General features: G+C 46.1%; 1 protein-coding gene across 9 annotated transcripts in view; it reads left to right on the top strand.

The window, feature by feature from the left end:
• GATA3 (GATA binding protein 3) overlaps positions 1-20,710 on the top strand; it is a 75,964-nt gene that overhangs the window by 30,056 nt on the left and 25,198 nt on the right. The window lies entirely within an intron of this gene.

Here is a 20,710-nt window from a genome sequence, read left to right as displayed (position 1 = left end):
CCCCAGATTTTATATACCCTATTTTGAGCGTGTTTCTTTAGGGAGCTGGTGAAGCAAACTTTGTTGATTTTGATGAAATGTTCGTCTGAGACAAAGTTCTTACAATTGCATTGCTTTGGAGTTGCATGAAATTAATTGGATCTATGTCTGAATAAACATGTTGGATAGGTGATTCGGCTTTCTCCTTGTTATCACATGTACTAAACCTCACTCACTCACACCACCCCACTCCTAGGTTCAGAAAGATTAGTACAAGGTGGTAGTGATTAAAAATGTTTTCCATACTCTACAGGTCAGTCCTTTCCCTTCCTATTTGATTTTTGCCTCATGGGAGAGAGAGTTGAATCAGCTTTAAGCTGAAACATCACTTCCAGCCCCACACATTCAACAAGTGGGGAAGACCTGATGTCTGTGGGAGGGGGGCTAATCCCAAATTCTCTAGAGCCAAATATAGCATAGGACAGAGGCCAGCAAACTTTTTCATCAGGGGGCCAGTCCACTGTCCCTCAGACCTTGTGGGGGGCCGGACTATATTTTGGGGGAAAAATATGAACGAATTCCTATGCCCCATAAATAACCCAGAGATGCATTTTAAATAAAAGGACACATTCTACTCATGTGAAAACACACTGATTTCTGGACCGTCCTCGGGCCGGATTTAAGAGGCGATTGGACCGGATCCGGCCCCTGGGCCTTAGTTTGCCTACCCATGGCATAGGACATCACCCCACTCTGATGGGTGATGAAGGATCAATGCACCCATTTAATGGGGAGATTTCACTCCTATCTAATGGACTCCATTTGCACACGTCCACAAATGGCTGTTCAGCCACATATACACACTTTTTGGCTGGGCGTTCCTGCGCTGTGAACATTCAGTGAAACAGATACGACAGTGAAACTTGAGAGAGAGAATGTGGAATAGATACTGGGTATGGGGAACTTTAAGATGTTGTTAGACTACAACTCCCATTATCCCTGACCATTGGCTATGGTGGCTGGGGCTGATGGGAGCTGGAGTTCAGCAACATCTGGCAAGCCACAAGTTCCTCATTCTTGTTACATTCAATATGCTGCCAACTTTTTAGCTTGGCTCGGTAGCTGACCCCTTTTAGCTGCAGCAGACATTAGGAGGGGCTCACATTTATCCACTATTGTGAATGGTTTCACTGGTTGGCAAAGGCACAAGAGCAGGCTAGGCCAGTGTATTTTTCCAGTCAGTTGGCAATCTGTAAGAGTCTGATTGTGCATTTGTCCAACAGCCCTAATCCACTTACGGATTAAAACAACAATTGCTTTGGGTGTTTTAGCTGAAATTGACATGCCAGGTAGAACTTTGACACATGATTCTAAGCCATGGTTTAAGCCATGGATGAACAAACCATAGGTTAACTTATTTTATTTATTTATTAGATTTGTATACCAGTCTTCACCAAAAGATTTCAGGGTGGTTCACAAGATAAAAACATGAGATAAAAGCACAAATAAACCATGAGTTCTCCCCACAAACAAACCATGGCTTGCTTCTTCAAAGTTTGTTTTGTTTTCCAGCTGCTGCTGCCTCATGCCTTTGCAGTGTGGTGAGAGTGGGGGGGGGATAAAACAAACCGAAGTTAAGGAAGGGTAGTGGTTTTACACAGAATCCACCATGGTTCAAAAGCCGACAACAAACCATGGCCTCAGATTGTGGTTTCTTACCAGTAAACAAACCATGGTTACGCTGCTGAGCAGGGTTCATGTGTAACACTAAGACATGGTTTAATAAACCGTAAATTAGCAAACTCCCATTTAGCATATGTGTAAACCAGGCGATTCGCTTTCCCTCTGCTGTTTTCTTTCTTGGATCAAGGTCTCTTTTCTTTGTAAGCAGAAACGCAAAACCAGACTGCACGATTCATTCATTCCTCTTGCTCTTGTGTAAGCCTCATTCCCAACCTGCTTGCTAAACCTAGAAACTCATTTTAATTCACTTGAAGCTACCTGCTGCTAATTTGAACATTTCTGGAAAGCTGGTTTTTACATGCACACAGAGAGAATGTGTGTGTGTGTGTGTGTGTGTGTGTGTGTGTGTGTGTGGTGTTGTTGGGGGACCACAAAAACCTAATGTGTTCCGGAAATGTTATTTATTGGTTCAGTGACTTCCTTATGCAGAGAAAAAAACTGGATAGGACTGTGTTCACTTTCCCCACTCAAAAGTCTCTCTCTGCACTTCCCCCAATTCTTTTCCCAGATCCCAGGAGCGAGTTTATTTTAAGTTGGTTTCTTTTTTTCCTTTCTGTTGGGGGTGGGAGGGGGAGAAGGGGAACTACCTAAGAAAAGAGGGAAGTTTTGTTTAGACTGCCTGATCTGGGTCTGTCTCCAAAATATTTCATAATCCATAGGCTATATAGTGAAAGAAAGCAAATTCGCCCAGGGAGGCAGTAGTGCTCAGCAAAATTTCTAGAAAGTGTATTTTAGCAGGCCTTTGGGACTTGCTTGCGAGTAAATGGCCATGATCCACAGCAGAATTATATGCAGTTTTTTTTGGTGCAGTCCTGAGCATCCTTGTTCAGGAGTCAGTTACTCTTTAATAAGTGTGAGTGGGACCTCAGCTTCAAGTCTGTTGATTTTTGTGTGGACATCCTTACATTGCACTGTGTTCAGAATCCAGGCCTGCCAACCTTTTAACCACCCACTGCCATTGTGGTTTCAACAAGAAGCTTGGATCTGCAGCTGCTAGCTGACCACCATGTTTATCTCCCTGCTGTGAAAAGCTAGACCAGTAGATCAAGCTGCTGTTAAGTGCAGAAGAGCAGGACACTTGGCAACACTAACTTCTGTTTTGTGATTCCTCCCCTGCCCTCCATCTTTGTACTAAAATCTTGGAAATATGCACCGAAATCAGTGGGGCTGGTCTCGGAATGAATGCCTTTAGGTTCCTGGCAGTTTGCATATTAAGCAAAGATCAAAATAAGTCGCTCCCTCACCTTTCCCCTATTCCTCCCCCCACGTTCTTCCTTTCCTCATTGAGACTCCTGCAAGTAGATGTTGTCCAGTGTGAGTCAGATCAGTTTTCAGGGTTTTTCCAGGGTGACATTTACTCTGACTGTCTGAGCAGGGACTGTCTCTATTTAGCTGATATGTTTTAGCTAATCCAATTATTTTCAGACGGCTGCACGCGACAGTTACATTGTTTATCCAGCGCCAGGAACTTTAATAGAGTCCGGATGCGGTTAACAGTGACAAAAAGAAAGAAAGAAGTAAATGCAGAACTGCCTCTTTCTGTATATGCAAGCAGACTGGGTGTGTGTGTTTGTATGTATGAGAGAAAGAAAGAAAGAAAGAAAGAAAGAAAGAAAGAAAGAAAGAAAGAAAGAAAGCAGAAGAGAATGAAAACTCAGATCTCCTGCCTTTCTGACTTCTAGCAGGAGACCTCTGCACCTTTAACAACTGCCATGTCAGGCAGAAAAGGGAGAGAAGAGGCTTTCTCCACTGGTACTACAATCACGGCCATCATGGGTAGACTCGCAGAACTGTAGAGTTGGAAGTGACCACCATGATCATCTAGTCCAACCCCCTGCAGCGCAGGAGTCTTTTGCCCGACGTGGGGCTCGAACCCACGATGCCAAGATTAAGAGTCGCATTCTCTACCAGCTGAGCTATCCATGTCATCGTGGTCCAGGGCAGGGCCACAGAGCACCTGCTTTGCTTGAGAAGACTCCAGGTTCAATCACTGGCAGGTAGGGCTGGGAGCATCCTGCCTCCTTGAAATCCCTGGAGAGCTGATCAGTGTAGAAGCCATTGTGCTGGATGAGCTGACTGTCTGATCCAGTATAAGACAGCTGCCTTTCTAGGGTTATTATGGGTAAGGGCCATAGTTCAGGGGTAGAGCATGCTGAAGGTCCCACGTAAGGCTTGAGAGCCACGGCCATTTAGTGCAGATAATACTGAGGCAGTTGCTTATGCTCCTCTGTCCCATGGATGATGTTTCCAGGGCCTACTGAGCTGAGATACTGGGCGTAATTTCTAACCCACCCTCTTCTAGTCCTTAGGAGACCAGTGAGAAGGTGGGTGAAGGACCACAGGAGTTAGAACAGTCTGGTCTCTCTGTTGTGTTGTACTGAGTGTGCAGGGAAGGTGCAGACTGCATGTGATGGGTTGAGATGGCTCCCTTTTTTATCTTATTTTTTTTGCCCAGGGACCCATGCAGACACGGAGTGGCCTTGGCTGTGGGTCTCCAGAGCTGAACGCACTTGGGAAGTAGTGCTATGGGAACCAGTGGGAGTTTTTGTCAAGTGGAAGGGTTTAAGATCAGGGTGCTTTGGAGGCTGCAAATGAGGTGTGTGTGTGTGTGTGTGTGTGTGTGTGTGTGTGTGTGTGTGTTGGCTTCCCATTGGCTATTTTTGTAGACTACCCAGGTCTTTTGCTTGCTCCACTGGGTCTTCTTAGGTCCTTGGTGATGGACAAGAAATATGGTCGTCTTCTTCTTCTTCTTCTTCTTCTTCTTCTTCTTCTTCTTCTTCTTCTTCTTCTTCTTCTTCTTCTTCTTCTTCTTCTTCTTCCTCTTCTTCTTCTTCTTCTTCTTCTTCTTCTTCTTCTTCTTCTTCTTCTTCTTTCTCTCTCTGCCTAGGGAGGCCTGTAGCTCCATGGTAGAGCATCCAGGTTGCATGTGAAGGGTTCCAGGTTCGAATTCTTAGCATCATCTCCAGGTAGGGCTAGGAATGTCCCCTATCCAAGACCCCACCAAGCCACTGCCACTCAGTGTGGACCATACTGTGCTAGATGGACTCAAGGCAACTTCCTCTGTTTCCGTGCAGAAGGATGTTAAGATATATGGAACTGCCTTATTATTCCGTATTATATCACTGGTCCATCTAGCCACCAAACTGCCCACTGAGCAGGCTGAAGGTAGGTTTACATCTGCAGATCCAGCTCCGATTTTGAGTGGGGCCTCATCCTATATCGGTGGGCTTGCTTCAGTCTGGTGGTGGCGGCAGCAGCAGCAGCAAACAGCTCTGTCTGGGAGCCACGGCTGAAGTTTCCCACAATGCCTCTGATGTAGCAATAGCTTCTTCTTTTTTGATGATGTTAGGAAAGGGTCTTAGCTCAGTAGCAGAGTGGTTACCTTGCATGAAGGAGGTTCAGTCCTAGGCATCTCCAGGTAGGGCTTGGAGGGACAATTGTCTGAAATCCTGGAGAGATAGTCAGTGCTAGTCAGTGCGGAAAATAGAATAATAGAACTGTAGAGTTGGAAGGGTCCACGAGGGTCATCTAGTCCAACCCCCTGCAATGCAGGAATTTTTTGCCCAATGTGAGACTCGAACCCACAACCCTGAGATTAAAAATTTCATGCTCTACCGACTGAGCTATCCCAGGAGGAGGGCAAATACTGAGCTAGATGAACCAATGCTCTGACTCTGTGCAGGGCACCTTCCTGTGCCCCTATGTTCTTTCCCTCTGTGTCTGAAAAAGCATGTAGAAATGGCAAGGAGGAACAAAAGCAGGGTGAGGAGGTCAATATTAGCCTCCCCACCTGTGCAAAGGGCCTTGGCAGATACCTGCATGAAAGGACTGTGCAAACAGATTCCCAAGCTCGGAATGAGCTCTGAGGCACCCAATTCCTTAAATTTAAGTGTGTGTCTTTGCACCTGCCTCTGATTCATGGACCTTGGCACTCTAGCGTAAGACACAAAGTAGGTCTTTCAGGTCTTCCCACTCTCAAAATCTCCAGTCCTGCTCCTGGAGATATTTTCACCTTAGAGGGCAGGGCTGAATCTTGTTGAGGTCGCCAACTTTCTCCTTAGTTGGGATTCCTGTGTTTTGAACGCGCAGGCACTTAGCAGCTGAAACTTTTCTGGGCAGTGAGCTAAGGAAGAAGCATCTTCTGTTCAAAAAATTATCTGCCACGACACCCGATTGCTAAAAGCGCAGGAGCTCTGTCAGAAAAGAAGGTGGCAACCCTAGGCATGCAGAGTCTGGACTGCGCCTTCTGCAAGACTTTGGAAAAAGCTTGTAGTATGGAATCAGACTTCTTATTTTTTAGCTCTTTTCCGCCTTCATTGCAAAAGTTCCCAAACAACCCGAAAGCCAGACATAACATTGTTGTATTGCAGAGAGCTGGGTTGAGTTTGGATCTCTGGCTGAGTGGAGGTGAAGGTCCAGAGATGGGAAAGGAAGGAGGCCCAGGCGAGATGGTGATGGAGAGGATCAGGAGAGGTGCCCTGCCTTTTTGGTTTCTGCTGTTGTTCTAGCTGTGTTGTGACTTTCTGGTGCTGTGTCTAACACGGACCAGGAAAAGGAACCAAAGAGGAAACTGCAAGCAGGTGACAGACACCTTTCTGGTTGCGGATCAGACAGACTCAGATAGGGCAGCTGGCTTCAAATGATTGCCTTATCATTGCTGTGTCTCTCTAACCACCATTCCTCCTATCCTCCGACATCAAAGAGCCCAGGGCTGCTTCTCTTCTGGGGCAATCTGAGAACAAACGCTGACCACATTTTGCATTCTCGAGTGCTTCAGTTATCGTGCGCTTTGTCTGAGTAATGCTTACAATAACCTTGCAATGTGGGACCATTGCTTATTGATTTACAGAAAACATTTCTGTGCCGTGGTCTCACTAAATATGAAACATAAAGCACTGTCAAAAATAAAAAACAGGCAAACCCTGCAAATTGTGTTCACCAGAGAAGCCAAAATAAAAATTAAAAAATGGGATGGGTGTAGGCATTAGGCAACAGTTTTAACTTTTATTCAGGAAAAAACCCCAAAGGAATGACTGCCTGTCTCTTGCTTTAGGGAAGTTCAGGATTAGGGTGAAATTTGAACGGGGGACTTGCTCACAGACCCAGGTGGGCGGCTGTTCCTAAGATAATATACCTGAGACAGCTTGGATGAGCATTAAGCACCAAATCAACGCTAAGGCTTTTCATGGTAGTCCGCTGCAATAAGGGGGGAGTGGAGGGGATTCTCATTAATTACATTTGGACCCCACTTTTCTCTGTGAAGCTCAAGTTCTCAAACCTCCCCAATTATATTCTCATAGCTGCCCTGTGAGGTAGGTTGGGCTGAGCGATAAGTAGTGCTTTGAGGTCACCCAGAGAACTTCATGAGGATTTAAACCTGGTTTCTCCCCTCCAGTCCTAATCTGACTCACACTATAAATCAGGAATTCTGTTGAGGGTCTGTCAGGGGCTACATGGCTGTGGTGGGGTGGGAACCTTCTATCTCTCTCTCTCTCTCTCCCCTGCTACCCCCTTCTCTATTTCTCTCCCGCCCCTTCTGCCACACTCCTTTCTGCTTAATTCGCTCCCACTTAAAACTAGGCCATGTTTTCTCAGGCTACAGACTGCCCATCCCATGCTAACTACTACACCACACTGTCTCTTAGACGAAGCGTGAGATGAGTTTTCCATATCCGGCAGCTTCCTATATCCAGACCTTTTGAAAGAGACAGGATTGTTTCCCAGAATGCACACGGGGAGCCCTACGGCACCATTCCCGTCCTACTTGTACTCTACCAAATTATTTCCATTGTACAGAGGAAGAACTGAGGCAGAGCAAGCAAGGGAGCCAGGGGTGTGGTGGGGGCGAAGCCATCGTGATTGGAATGTTTGCATTTTGGCCTCATGGCAGTCTGCGTGGACGCGGCGTCTGCTGGCGGTTAGGCGACCTTCTGGCATTTTATTGGGATGTGGAATCTGCCAGAGGTGATGAGTTGTGGTTCAGACTTCTGCTTTTCCCTCTGCCCTGAGTTTCCTGCTTGCGTGTTCAACAGCAGTCTGAAGCGCAGAGGTGCAAAGGAGATGAAGCGTTTGTCGGCCTGGCGAGTGGTGGTGAAAATTGCAAGCTCCATGGGCTAAAACGTTTGTGTGTCAGCTTGCACAATGGAGTCTGCTTTATTAGAGCAGACCAGACACTGCTCTCGGTCTGCTTTCACTTTTTTGCCTCCATCGCTGCAGCCAGTTTGGGGGAGGATGACATTGACCACCAGATTCCTCCTCCTTTGTCTCCATGTTGCCTTTGCAAAACTCAGTGAACAGGAGCATGGGGACAAAAGTACAGTGGTACCTCTGGTTGCGAACGGGATCCGTTCCGGAGGCCCATTCGCAACGTGAAAAGACCGCAACCTGAAGCGCCATATCTGCACAGGTGCATGGTGCGATTTGGCATTTGTGTGCATGCGCGAAGTGTGATTTAGCACTAGTGCGCATACGCGAGGGGCGAAACCTGGAAGTAACCCTTTCTGGTACTTCTGGGTCACCGTGGGACGCAACCTGAAAAAACGTAACATGAAGCAAACATAACATGAGGTATGACTGTAGAATCAGTTGGTTCTGCCTGTCATTGGCTCTGGTTTTAACTAGTACAGGGCCTCCTTCTGCTTCACGAATCCTGATGGGATTTGGCCTCCACTGGGGCCAAAGAAAGAAGATGCCTAGATGTCTGGGTAGCCATGCACCCTACTTTGCAGAGAACAATTCTCCATTAGAAGACAGACCTCGCTTGGAGTGATTCCTCTGTTTCGAAAGGGCTTTCCCGTTGGTTTAAAGAGGGGGCAGCAGGAACTGCCCATCAGCAGTTAGTACTTGGACTGGGCGATATCTGGTTTTCCACGTCGTGACATATCTAAACATCACGATATACTGATGTATCATGATGGCAGAAATAAAGATTGAGCTAAGTAGTGGCATTGGCTAGCTTCACGGTTTTCCTCACATTGTGATTTTTGCATAGTGCGCAGACACACACATCATAATTCGAGATATGCAGCCAGCTCAAAAATTATGAAACTGATATTGCAGCATCCTGGATAGCTCAGTTGGTTAGAACGTGGTGCTGATAATGGGACAGCTGCATATTCTTGCATTTTGGGCTAGTTGATCCTCAGGGTCATCCCCCCCCACCAACCCTGTGATTCTGTGATATGGATGTCAAACTGGTTTTGCACAATATATCGATATATCACCCAGCCCTAGTTAGTACCTGGACAGGTGACAGACTACCTGATCTGGGGTTCCATTCTTACCCAACTACCGTGAGACGCATTGTGGTTCGATGATGAGTACACTTGTTGTTTGTCAATGAGCGTCTGCACATATGCAAATCTGTGTCCTGATTTGTCCCCTGTTTTCAGTGATGCGTTTCCTCTCTCCCCCCCCCCGGCAACGTGAGTGACTCCATCTTAGTAGGCTTTTGTTGTCTGGAATGCTGTGGAATGGCGGTATCCTGAAATGAGGAGCACCTATCATATTCAGGGGTTGGGATGGGTTTAATTGTCTGCGGTTGGCAAGCCTTGAAAACGAGAGGTGCCTCTAAAAATATTCTGGTGCTTCCAAGTACAGAAAACTCAGTAGGCCAGTTCTGTTGTTGGTCAGGTGTGAGGGATTATAGAGCTTTGGGTGGAGAGGGTCCCCAGCATTTCCACATAGGGCTTGGAAGAGTTTGTGCTCTAGAACCCTGGAGAGCCACTGCTGACCTGTGTAGACAATACTGTGCTAGATGAGCCTAATGGTTCCTTGGCCATCCCCCTCTGTTGGAGTTCAGGGCTATATGCAACACCCCATCACCAACGTAGCCTGCTACGATCCTGTTGCCACTGTTTAAATTAGACTATACTGCCTCTCCACTCCGCTTAATGTATACAGTGGTACCTCGGGTTAAGTACTTAATTCGTTCCAGAGGTCCGTTCTTAACCTGACACTGTTCTTAACCTGAAGCACCACTTTAGCTAATGGGGCCTCCCGCTGCTGCCGCACCGCCGGAGCATGATTTCTGTTCTCATCCTGAAGCAAAGTTCTATTTCTGGGTTAGCGGAGTCTGTAACCAGAAGCGTATGTAACCCAAGATACCACTGTATTGGGAGGTGGTGGGGAAAATGGTTCTCAGGCGGCAAAATGTGTTGGGCTGAACCCAGTTTGTTCTTTGGAACTGCATGGCCTGGTTTTTACTCTCCAGGAAACGGGCATCCGTGTATTTGTTTTGACACCTCTGTGTGCGCTAGGAAACCTCAACTCCAGGACAACCCTCCTCTCTTTATGCACCCAATACTTTTCCATTTCTGTACAGTAGCTCTGCAGCACTCCGCAGACAGCAGTGGGGAGTTCTGCTAGAGGTAGCCAGGGAATTTACACTTCTGTCCCTTAAGTGGAGAACTGTACATTTGTCCCAAACAAATTCCAGGAGGTCTTCTAACCCGCAACAGAGGCCATGTCCACACAGACTGCCATGAGGCCAAAATGCAAGCATTCCAACCACGATGGCTTTGCCACCGCCACACCCGTGGCTCCCTTGCTTGCTCTGCCTCAGTTCTTCCTCTGTAAAATGGGGATAATTTAGTAGAGTACAAGTAGGACAGGAATGGTGCAGCAGGGTTGACAGTGTGCATTCTGGGAAATCACGCTGTCTCTTTCAAAAGCCCTGGATACAGGGAGCTACTGCAGCTTGGCTCACCTCCCCACTCCTCTGAGACACAGTGTGGTGTAGCAGCTCTCATGGTGTGCAAAGTCTGTAAGCCCAAGGAAACTCAGCCTAGTTTCAGGTGTGAGGGAAAGAGGCAGAAAGGGGAGAGATAGAAACAGAGAAGGGGGTGGCAGGAGAAGGGAAGAACAAAGGGGTGGCAGGGGGAGAGAGAGAGAGAGAGACAGGTGGCAGGAGAGAGAGATGGTGCCACTGCCATTCAGCCCCTGACAGATTCTGATCCAGGGAGTCTGGTCCTCAACAAAAGAACAATTCTGCACTGCTGATTTAAGAATGTAAGTCAGACTAGGACTGGCGGGACGACCGGGTTTAAATCCTCATGAAGCGCTCTAGGTGACCCCAAAGCACTCAGCTCAACCTACCTCACAAGTCAAAATAAAAAAATTCCTTCCAGTAGCACCTTAAAGACCAACTAAGTTAGTTCTTGGTATGAGCTTTCGTGTGCATGCACACTTCTTCAGATACCTGCATGCACACGAAAGCTCATACCAAGAACTAACTTAGTTGGTCTTTAAGGGGCTACTGGAAGGATTTTTTTTTATTTTGACTATGGCAGACCAATACGGCTACCTATCTGTAACAACTACCTCACAAGGCAGCTGTGAAAATAAAATTGGGGAGATTTGAGAACTTGAGCGTCTCGGAGAAAAGTGGGGTCCAAAAATAAATGATAATCCAGATGACAGCCCTTAAGATATTTGAAGACGGCTATCGTATCTCCTCTCAGTCTCCTCTTTGCCAGGCTACCCATACACAGCTCCTTTAAGCGTTCCTCGTAAGGCTTAGTTTCCAGACCCTTGATCATCTTGGTTGCCCTCATCTGCACATGTTCCAGCTTGTCAACATCCTTCTGTAATTGTGGTGCCCAGAATTGGACACAGTATTCCAAGTGTGGTCTGACCAAGGCAGAATAGAGTGGGACTATTACTTCCCTTGATCTGGACACTATACTTCTGTTGAGGCAGCCTAGAATAGCGTTAGCTTTTTTTTTGCTGCTGCATCACACTGTTGACTCATGTTTAGCTGGTGGTCCACCAAGACGCCTAGATCCTTTCCACATGTACTGCTAGTAAGCCAGGTGTCGCCCATCCTATATTTGTGCATCTGGCCTTCTTGCCTAAGTGCAGAACCATACCTTTGTCCCTATTGAAATTCATTTTGTTAGCTTGTGCCAAGTTCCAAGGGCCTAACCTTGGATTAGAGGGATGGTTTTCTGATTAGAGGATGGTGTCTCCAGCAAAGTTGAACTCCTTTATCCGGCTTGAGAAATCAGGTGTGGTTTTATGAATGGTTTCTTGGGCAGAAAGTAAACAACTGAGGGGCTTGGGGATTCCGGGTTCAGTGACCATCTGGCTAAGTAACTGCAGCAGTGATCCTTCAAAACCCAGCTTCCCAAAATGCAACCTGGGCATAGCTGCTGTTTGTGGAAAGACATACCTTCGTTGAACAGGTAGATTAGTCTGTCTGGGAATGATGGTTTGCTCAATTGAAAGCACCCACGAATTGACTCATTTGGCTGAACGAGTCCTTTGCAGACAGGGGCACGTTTGTCATAAGAGGAAACTGAATCACCTGCTAATATTCATAAGTGCTGTTATAACTGGGTGGAGGGCAGGATTGCATCAAAGAAGAGGCAGATCTAGGCTGGATATAAGGAGGTTGCTTTGCTTCTGTTTATCTAGGTCAAATAAGAGATCAATGTAATAATTAAAACAGGATTGTCGAACATGCAGTTCAATTTCACTTGGAAGGAAGTCTGCCTTACCGGCTTCCTCGCCCAGAATTTATGTCTGCGGCTTTAATTTCTCCAGGATGCTCAGATGGGAAGCATTCATCTACCTTCTTGCCCATGTTTTCCCAGGCACAGTCTTCCTCATCCTTGCAGGGCTTCCCAGACTTGGGCTTCCCCAGCTGTTTTTGGACTACAGTTCCCATCATCCCTGACCACTGGTCCTGCTAGCTAGGGATGATGGGAGTTGTAGTCCAAAAACAGCTGGAGACTCAAGTTTGGGAAACCCTGGTTAGGAACATAAGATGAGCCTTCTGGATCAGGCTAATGGTTCCTCTAGTTCAGGATCCTGTACTCACAGTGGCCGACCAGATGCCTTTGGGAAACCAGCAAGTTGTACACAATAGCAGCTGTAACTGGAGTTGGTGGTTCTTAGGTAGGGTGCTGTCAACTGAAAAAACACAAAAACTGGCCTAATCTAATCCTGGGTCTTCAAGAGCAACTTCAATTTATTCCTGCATTGCAGGGGGTTAGACTAGATGACCCGTGGGGTCCCTTCCAACTCTACGATTTTATCATTCTGCAAACTTGTTCTGCCTGCATTCTCAGCATGCTGTAAAAAGCTGGTTTCTCTGGAGATAAAGCTTTAATTAAAAAAAAAAAGGGAAGGCTGGCCAGCCTGTTCTTAGGGGAAGGAGGAAGCAAGGTGGATATCCAGTTTTATTCATTGGGGGATATTAATTAGGAATTTTATTTACTTGATTACATTTATCCCCCTCCCCATTTTTATCCTCACGACAACCCTGTGAGGCAGGTTGGATCGAGAAAAAGGAACTGGCCCCAAGTCACACAGTGAGCTTTGTGGCTGAGTGGGGATTTGACCCGGGTTTCTCCGGGCTGAGCCTGACCCTCTGATCACACCGGGGGTTATTCGCACATTACATTCAACACGTGCGCAATCTGCGATCCCGCTGTCAAGGTGTGTATTCGCGTAGCTGTTCACATGTAACACCCAACACCTGTGCAGTGTGTGTGCCTGTTTACACTATATACAAATCAAGGGGTGTACAGCCCTTCGCACAAACACTTGTACCTATGTAAAGATACCTTGTTGTTGTTTAGTCGTTTAGTCGTGTCCGACTCTTCATGAACCCATGGACCAGAGCACACCAGGCACTCCTGTCTTCCACTGCCTCCCGCAGTTTGGTCAAACTCATGCTGGTAGCTTTGAGGACACTGTCCAGCCATCTCGTCCTCTGTCGTCCCCTCCTCCTTGTGCCCTCAATCTTTCCCAGCATCAGGGTCTTTTCCAGGAAGTCTTCTCTTCTCATGAGGTGGCCAAAGACTTGGCGCCTCAGCTTCAGGATCTGTCCTTCCAGTGAGCACTCAGGGCTGATTTCCTTCAGAATGGATAGGTTTGATCTTCTTGCAGTCCATGGGACTCCTCAAGCACCATAATTCAAAAGCATCAATTCTTTTACCTGTATTTAATAAGGAGTCTCTTATTTGCCAAGAGTAGATGGAAAGGAAAAACAGCAGCTGCATATTTGGGAAGAGGAGGGATGTGTTTTATCTTATGCTTTGATAAATTGTCGGTGGGAAGAGAGCTAAGGGGTCTTTCAGGAGAAAGATGAGCAGTGGCTGTGTGCGCATGTAACATTGATGTTATTTCCCCCCGATTTGGATTGAAGTTGGCTTGGAAAAAGGAAAGAAGCTACTTCTGCACGCATCCCACTATGGAACTCTCTCCCCAAGGGGGAAATGATGGCCACCAACTTGATGGCTTGAAAGGAGGATTAGACAAATTAGGAGAGGGCTCTTGATGACTACTAGCCAGGATGACTTAGTCTCCTTTGTTGGAGGCAGCGCTGATTCCAAGTTCCAGTTGCTGAAAACAACGGCAGGAGAGAGGGCTCTTGTGATCTGATCCTGCATCCGGTTGGCCACTGTGAGAACAAGATGCTGGATTAGATGGGACATTGGCCTGATCCAGCAGCTGGTTCTTCTTGTATTCTTAAAATGCAGTATCTCATAAGAAACAACAGGATAGGCACAGAGCAGACCTGGACTGTGGCTGACGTCACGGGTTCACTGCTTCCCAAACCAGTCATGAGAGTGCATTGGATGGGGAGTTAAGTAGCCCATGCAAGTCAAGAGCCACATCTGAATCTTACCATGCTGGTCTTATGTACTTGGGCTTTACGCTGGCTTGGATTTTAAAGATTTATTGAGGGTTTTTAACTGTATGATCATTGCTTTTGCTTCCTTTGTATGCTATGCCACTTGGAGGACTTGTTTACGAGCCACTGAAGAAACAGAAATAGCTCCCCATTTTGTGGACTGTCCACATCATAGCTGTCAACTTTTCCCTTTTCTTGCAAGGAATCTTATTTGGAATAAGGGGATTTCCCTTAAAGAAAGGGAAAAGTTGACAGCTATGGTCCACATTGCTGCAGGGCAGAGAGACATGGTCTTGAATGAAGGCAGGCACCTCTAATCCTGACCTTCTTTCCCAGTGATTAATGAAATTTAATTTTTGCAATCTGACCTTTCCAAGAGCGCTTTGATAGGCTGTGGGTGATGTTTTGGAAGGTAGAGGAAAGAACTGGGTTAATCTGAGTGGATGTTGGATCAGCCCCATAAATTTTTCAGTTTGACAAAGTAACAGTTCGTCCGGCCATCCTCCATAACACGATCACAAAGGGGGGCAGTGGTGTGCAGTGGCTAGTGCATCTGAATGGGATGGAGGTGTCCCGGGTTCAGATCTAGGCACTCAGCCATAAAGCACCCTGGGAGACTTTGGGCTTGCAACATTACCTGCTTTGCAGGGTTGTTGTGCGAGAGTGGTGAATGCTGCCTCGAAGGAAAGGCAGGTTAGAAATGAAATAATTCCTAGGACCCAGAATAAGTGCACACAGGAGATGTAATAACTTTTGGTGTGGCTACCAAACACATCTGAGCCATACAAGGAGTGCAATAAACAGCTACATTGCTGCATCACTTGTTAGTCCAGGCCTCCCCAGCTGGTGACTTCCAGATGTTTTGGACCATTAATTTAATTTAATTAATTTTTTGGGGGAATATTTATATCCTACCCTTTGCACAAGCCGCAAGATGGTTTAAAACAAAATCAGATGCGATACATAGAATCCCTAAAACAATGCAGTCCTTTTTAACACCACCATAGCTCATAAGAAATCATTAAATAGCAATTACCATTAGAAGAAGCTGAGCAATCCATTTGCCTAATCATCTCTCTCCTTCCCCAAACATCTGCTAGAAAAGGTGCAGCTGCTGAAAACCATAGAGAGGGGGTCAGAGGTGCCTCAATACAGAGTCCTACATGTTAGGAGCCACCACCGGAAAGGCCCTTCTCATATCAGCCCCAGCTAGTATGGCCCAATGGCCAAGAATGATGGGAATTGTAGTCTAAATCACCTGGAAAGTATCAGGCTGATGAAGGCTGGGTTTGTCCTTCCACAAGCAAGGCAAAATGGCGGCCTTTGATGATGAGCAGCTGGCTTTGCTTGCTGGCATATTATTTGCTATATTTTGCTGTAGCAAGAGTGCTGCAGACCTGGGCTGCTTTGAAGAGGTCCTGGAAGAGAAGGGGGTGAGGGAGAAAGAAAAATGAGTCCTATTTCAAGGACAAATTGCAAGTCGAATTTGAGCATGCTGTTTATGGATCTGCCCTGTAAATCCTATATATAGGCAGGCGACTTCACAAACTACGTAATTAGCTTTCTGAATTTGCTGGCGCAGGATGTGTCGATGGTTAGAAGCTTAAATGGCTTTGAAAAATGAGAGAGAGAGAGAGAGAGAGAGAGAGAGAGAGAGTCACAGAGGAAATGGAACCTCCTTGGATATTGGTCATAATCTCCGAAGGGGGATCCTCCATAGATTGTGGCAGAATATTTACAAATTGATTCCGGAGATAAACACCAGTGCCTTCATTTCTTGCTGATATGCTTCTGTTTGTTTGGAAATGGTCCAGCTAGATGAAGCACATTCTAACTTTCCATTTCAAGGTATCATTTTCCGCATGTATCTCTCTCAGCTGCAAGTTGTCTTCACAGCATTGCCGAGAACTATTTCTTAACTCTGCACCGGCGCAAAGTCCACCATCCAGAATATTTGGAGATTAGCCCTGCATGCTCAGTTGGGTTTTTGCCTTGCCCTTCCCTCGACAGCCGCCCTCTCCACCCAAGGCTGTTGAGAAAACCGCTTTGACATTTGGAGTGGTTTCAGATGGCGGCGTACAGCATGAGAGAAACACACGTAACTACAACATAACAACGTAGTCGTCACCGGTAAATAAAAGATTAAAAGAGATGCAACCAAATGGAACAATTTCCATGTACAGTACCTCACAACAAGATCTGAAATGCAGATACAAAACCCCAACATCAACAACACACTGCCCAACAATAAATGAAGATACACACAGGAAGGTGATGGACATTCGATGAAGGGACCTTCATGAGAGGCAGGCTAGAGATGCTTCCTCAGGGTGTGAGGCTGAGGGAAGACTGGGAAACTCCCAGGTGATTGCTGGGAGGGTTCACTCTTCTGTGTGTGGAATAAGGATTAAGATATAATTGTGATAGAGGGCTTGGTATTATATACAGTACACACATACAGTTGTGCCTTGTTTCTCGGATGCCTTGCGACTCAAACGTTTTGGCTCCCAAATGCTGCAAACCCGGAAGTAAGTGTTCCAGTTTGCGAACGTCCGACACAGCTTCTGATTGAGTGCAGGAAGCTCCTGCAGCCAATTGGAAGCTGCGCCTTGGTTTGCGAACGTTTTCAGAAGTCGAACGGACTTCTGGAACAGATTCCGTTTGAGATCCAAGGTATGGCTCCCTCTTTTTTCTTTTTTCCTTCTTCCTTTCTTTTCCTCTTGGTTTGTTTCTTTTCTCTCTCCTTTAGATTACTTCGGCTTTTATTGTATTTTATGTTGGAAAAAATCTCACCAAACCCCCACCCCCAATGAAGCCCCCCAAACAGCACCCCAGTGTCCAATGAGGGGTGGGAGGGGGAGAAGCAGTACATGGCTTGGAGTGGGTGGGTTGGTGTCGTCACTGCATCCTCATCCAAGGCAGATGTGAGGTGCTGCTGACAGCAGAGGTGGCTCCACCAATGTCCTACTTCAGGTGATTCACCTGAGCAGCAGGGCTTAACAAGGGACCCACGTGAATCCCAGTCTGATGGCTATAGCACCCCCCTCATCCCCAGCCAACATGGCCAATGCTCAGAGATGACGTGAGATGTAGTCTTGACAGTTTTGGGGGACTCACGTTTGGGGAGGCGGCTTTCATTTCTCACGGATGAGAGTGGAGTAGCTGGAATTCTTTTTCCATTGGACTCAACACAAGCTCTGCTTTCGAACTTGGGACGTTATAAGCAATGTTGCTTCTTCTTCTTCTCCTTTGGAGATCCCTCATAGCCGAATAAGATTGTCTTCCATAAACACGGTTTTAACAGTGAGTCCGTAAGTGACTGTGGAGGCCAATTCTGGATCCACACGTCCTTCCACAGTGGAGACGTAGGTTTCCGGTTGGGAGTTGATCACGGTGAGGGTTTGCCAAACTTGCATTCCTCTTAGTTCATTTCTCCCTTTCGTCTTGAGTTTGAGCATCTTCAAAGTCCATGACACCTTTGGTCGAGGCTGTTCTCCAACTGGAGCGCTCGCAGGCCAGTGTTTCCTAGTTGTCAGTGTTTATACTACATTTTTAAAGATTTGCCTTGAGAGTCTTTAAGCCTCTTTTGTCAAACATGAGCATTACGCTTTCCTTGCAGGATGGTTTTTTCACATTCGAAGTAAAATATCTGTTGCCTTGGGGACAACAGTAGGAGAGGGCGATTGTCCCCATGCCCTACTTGTGGGCCTCCTGAGAGCATCTAACTGGCTACTGCAGAGAATAAGATGCTGGGTGAGGCAAACCTTTGGTCTGATCCAGCTCTTCTCATGTTATGCAGTTCATCCGATGTATGATAGTCAACTGCTGCAGATTCAAAACTGATAGATGGTGTTGACCAGTGTTTATTTCATTTCTTTTTTTAAAAAGCTCTAGCGGCTTAGATCTTTTAATCTCTTTCTTTGTTTGCTATGGACAGTTTATTTCAGGAGTTTGCTTGCAGTTACTGAATATTGCACACACTCAAATAATATTTCACCTATTCTGAAATCTTCACATTTTGATTTCTCATATTGCAAGACTCAGCAGTGACATTTAAAATTGCTCTAGTGCAAGTCAGACACTGTTATAGATTCTGTCTACCAGCCTAGGAACTTCCATCCCTAGTTGCAATCCTAAGCACCGTTGAATAGTGTGGGATTTACTTCTGAGTAAACATGCATAGCATTGTGCAGCGATTCATAGAATAATAGAATTATAAAGGGATCCCAAGGGTCATCTAGTCCACCCCATGCAATGTAGGAATGTCAGTCAAAGCATCCATGACAGAAGGCCATCCAACCTCCAAGGAAGAAGAGTCTACAACCTTCTGAGGGAGTCTGTTCCACTGTTGAGCAGCTCTTACTGCTGGAAAGTTCTTCTAGAGCAGTGGTTCTCAACCTTGGGTCCCCAGATGTTTTGGGACTACAACTCCCATAATCCCTAGCTCACAGGACCAGTGTCAGGGATGATGGGAGTTGTAGGCCAAAAACATCTGGGGACCCAAGGTTGAGAAAGGCTGTTCTAGAGGTTTAGCCAGAATCTCCTTTCTTGTAACTTGAATCCATTGGTTCGGGTCCTATCCTTCAGAGCAGCAGAATACAAGCATCCTCCATCCTCCATTTGACAATCCTTTATATATTTGAGGAAGGCTATTATGTCTCCTCTCAGTCTCCACTTTCCCAGGCTGAACATACCCAATTCCCTCAACTGTTCCTCATAAGGCTTGGTTTACAGACCCTTGAACATCTTGGTCACCCTCCTCCGCACACGTTCCAGCTTGTCAACATCCTTCTTCAATTGTGGCACCCAAAACTGGACACAGTTTCCCAGGTGTGGTCAGCCCAAGGCAGAATAAAGTGGGACTATTACTTCCCCTCATCTGGACACTATATTTCTGTTGATGCAGCCTAGAATAGTATTAGCATAAGTCCAGGTACTTGCGTCTAGGATAGTTTGGTTTAAAAGTCTCTTACTCCTTGGCCCATTCAAAAAGTGTCTGCTATTTACATGCCATTTATTACAACATTTACACTAACCTCTTCCTAAATGTATGTTAAAACTTCATTCACAACAGGAAGATGTTTAATGCTAGCATACGTTAACCTGCGTTGACCTGGGTATTTTCACATGCTCCCATCAGTCTATGATGCAAATGTAAAACCTACCATATTAGGATGTATACAATCTTCTGTGTTCTGCTGTGCATTAACACCAAGAATGCATGCAAAGTTTTAAAATCTTGCTCATGAAAACTGCATAAGCCTTATTGGACTCTAGCTTTGATATTGGCAGCTGAGGGTTGTTGTGTTTTTGGGGGGCACGTTTTAGTTTATTTACCTGCAGGGAAGCAGAGCTCTTGCATGATTCAATCTAGCAACTCAGGGTTTTGTGGGGCAAGGTGAAGCTGCCTGGCTTTTCCCCCCAACAAACCAGTGAAATGATGAGATCTTGGTGAGGGCGATGGGATGGTGATGGGGGACAGATCTGCCTCACTTGACAATATGGAAAGTGAAACAGATCAGAGAAAACAAAAGCTACCAGGAAGCAAATAAGACCCAATTCTTACCATCAGTTGAGAAAATGGTGCCATCTGTGTTGAGCTGGCCGCACCATCATTATGCAACGTTCTTCTTCTGCAGAACCACAGCCTGAACATAAACGCTCCAAGTGTCCCTGTTTTCCAGGGACAGTCCCAGATTTACAGAAGCTGGTTTCTGATTTGATCCCAGAATGTCGCGCTTTCCCTTAGGTTGCCCCTATTTTCGTCTGAGAAATGTTGGAGGGTATGGACTAGGAGGTCTTTATGTTCATCAGAGAGGTGTTGGAGGAGACATCGCTACAGTGGTACCTTGGCTTTAGAACAGCTTAGTTTATGAACAACTTGAAAATAGAACGCTGCAAACCTGGAAGTAGGTGTTCGGTTTGTGAACTTTGCCTTGGAAGCGGAACATGTTCCGTTTCCTGTTGAGTTCTGTTTGTAAATTGAGTACCCCACTGCTAATCAGAGTCTTCCCGTTGAGTCTGTTGGTTGTTGAGTCCCAAGCACCCACGCAACACACAGATGATACTTGGAGCTTTTGTTTTTGCTATTTTTTTGCGTGGCTTTTTCTCTTTTTTTACTGTGACTTGTTCTTCGTTTTATGGGACTAACTTGTGACTGTGGCTTGTGACTTCGTTTTTGTGACTGTGTGGAACCCAGTTCAGCTACTGATTGATTGATTGTGGAAATGGATACCCCCCCCATCCAAACTATGACTATCATCAGGGCATGCAAGAAAAAAAATAATTTTAATTTTTACCATCTACAATACTGTCTTATTTATTTTATAGTACAGTATATTGATT

Source organism: Podarcis vaucheri, assembly GCF_965113315.1.
Source record: "Podarcis vaucheri genome assembly, chromosome: 10".
Taxonomy (NCBI): Eukaryota; Metazoa; Chordata; class Lepidosauria; order Squamata; family Lacertidae; genus Podarcis; species Podarcis vaucheri.
Note: the sequence above shows the minus strand (reverse complement) of the source record. Positions and strands in the feature narration are given on the sequence as shown.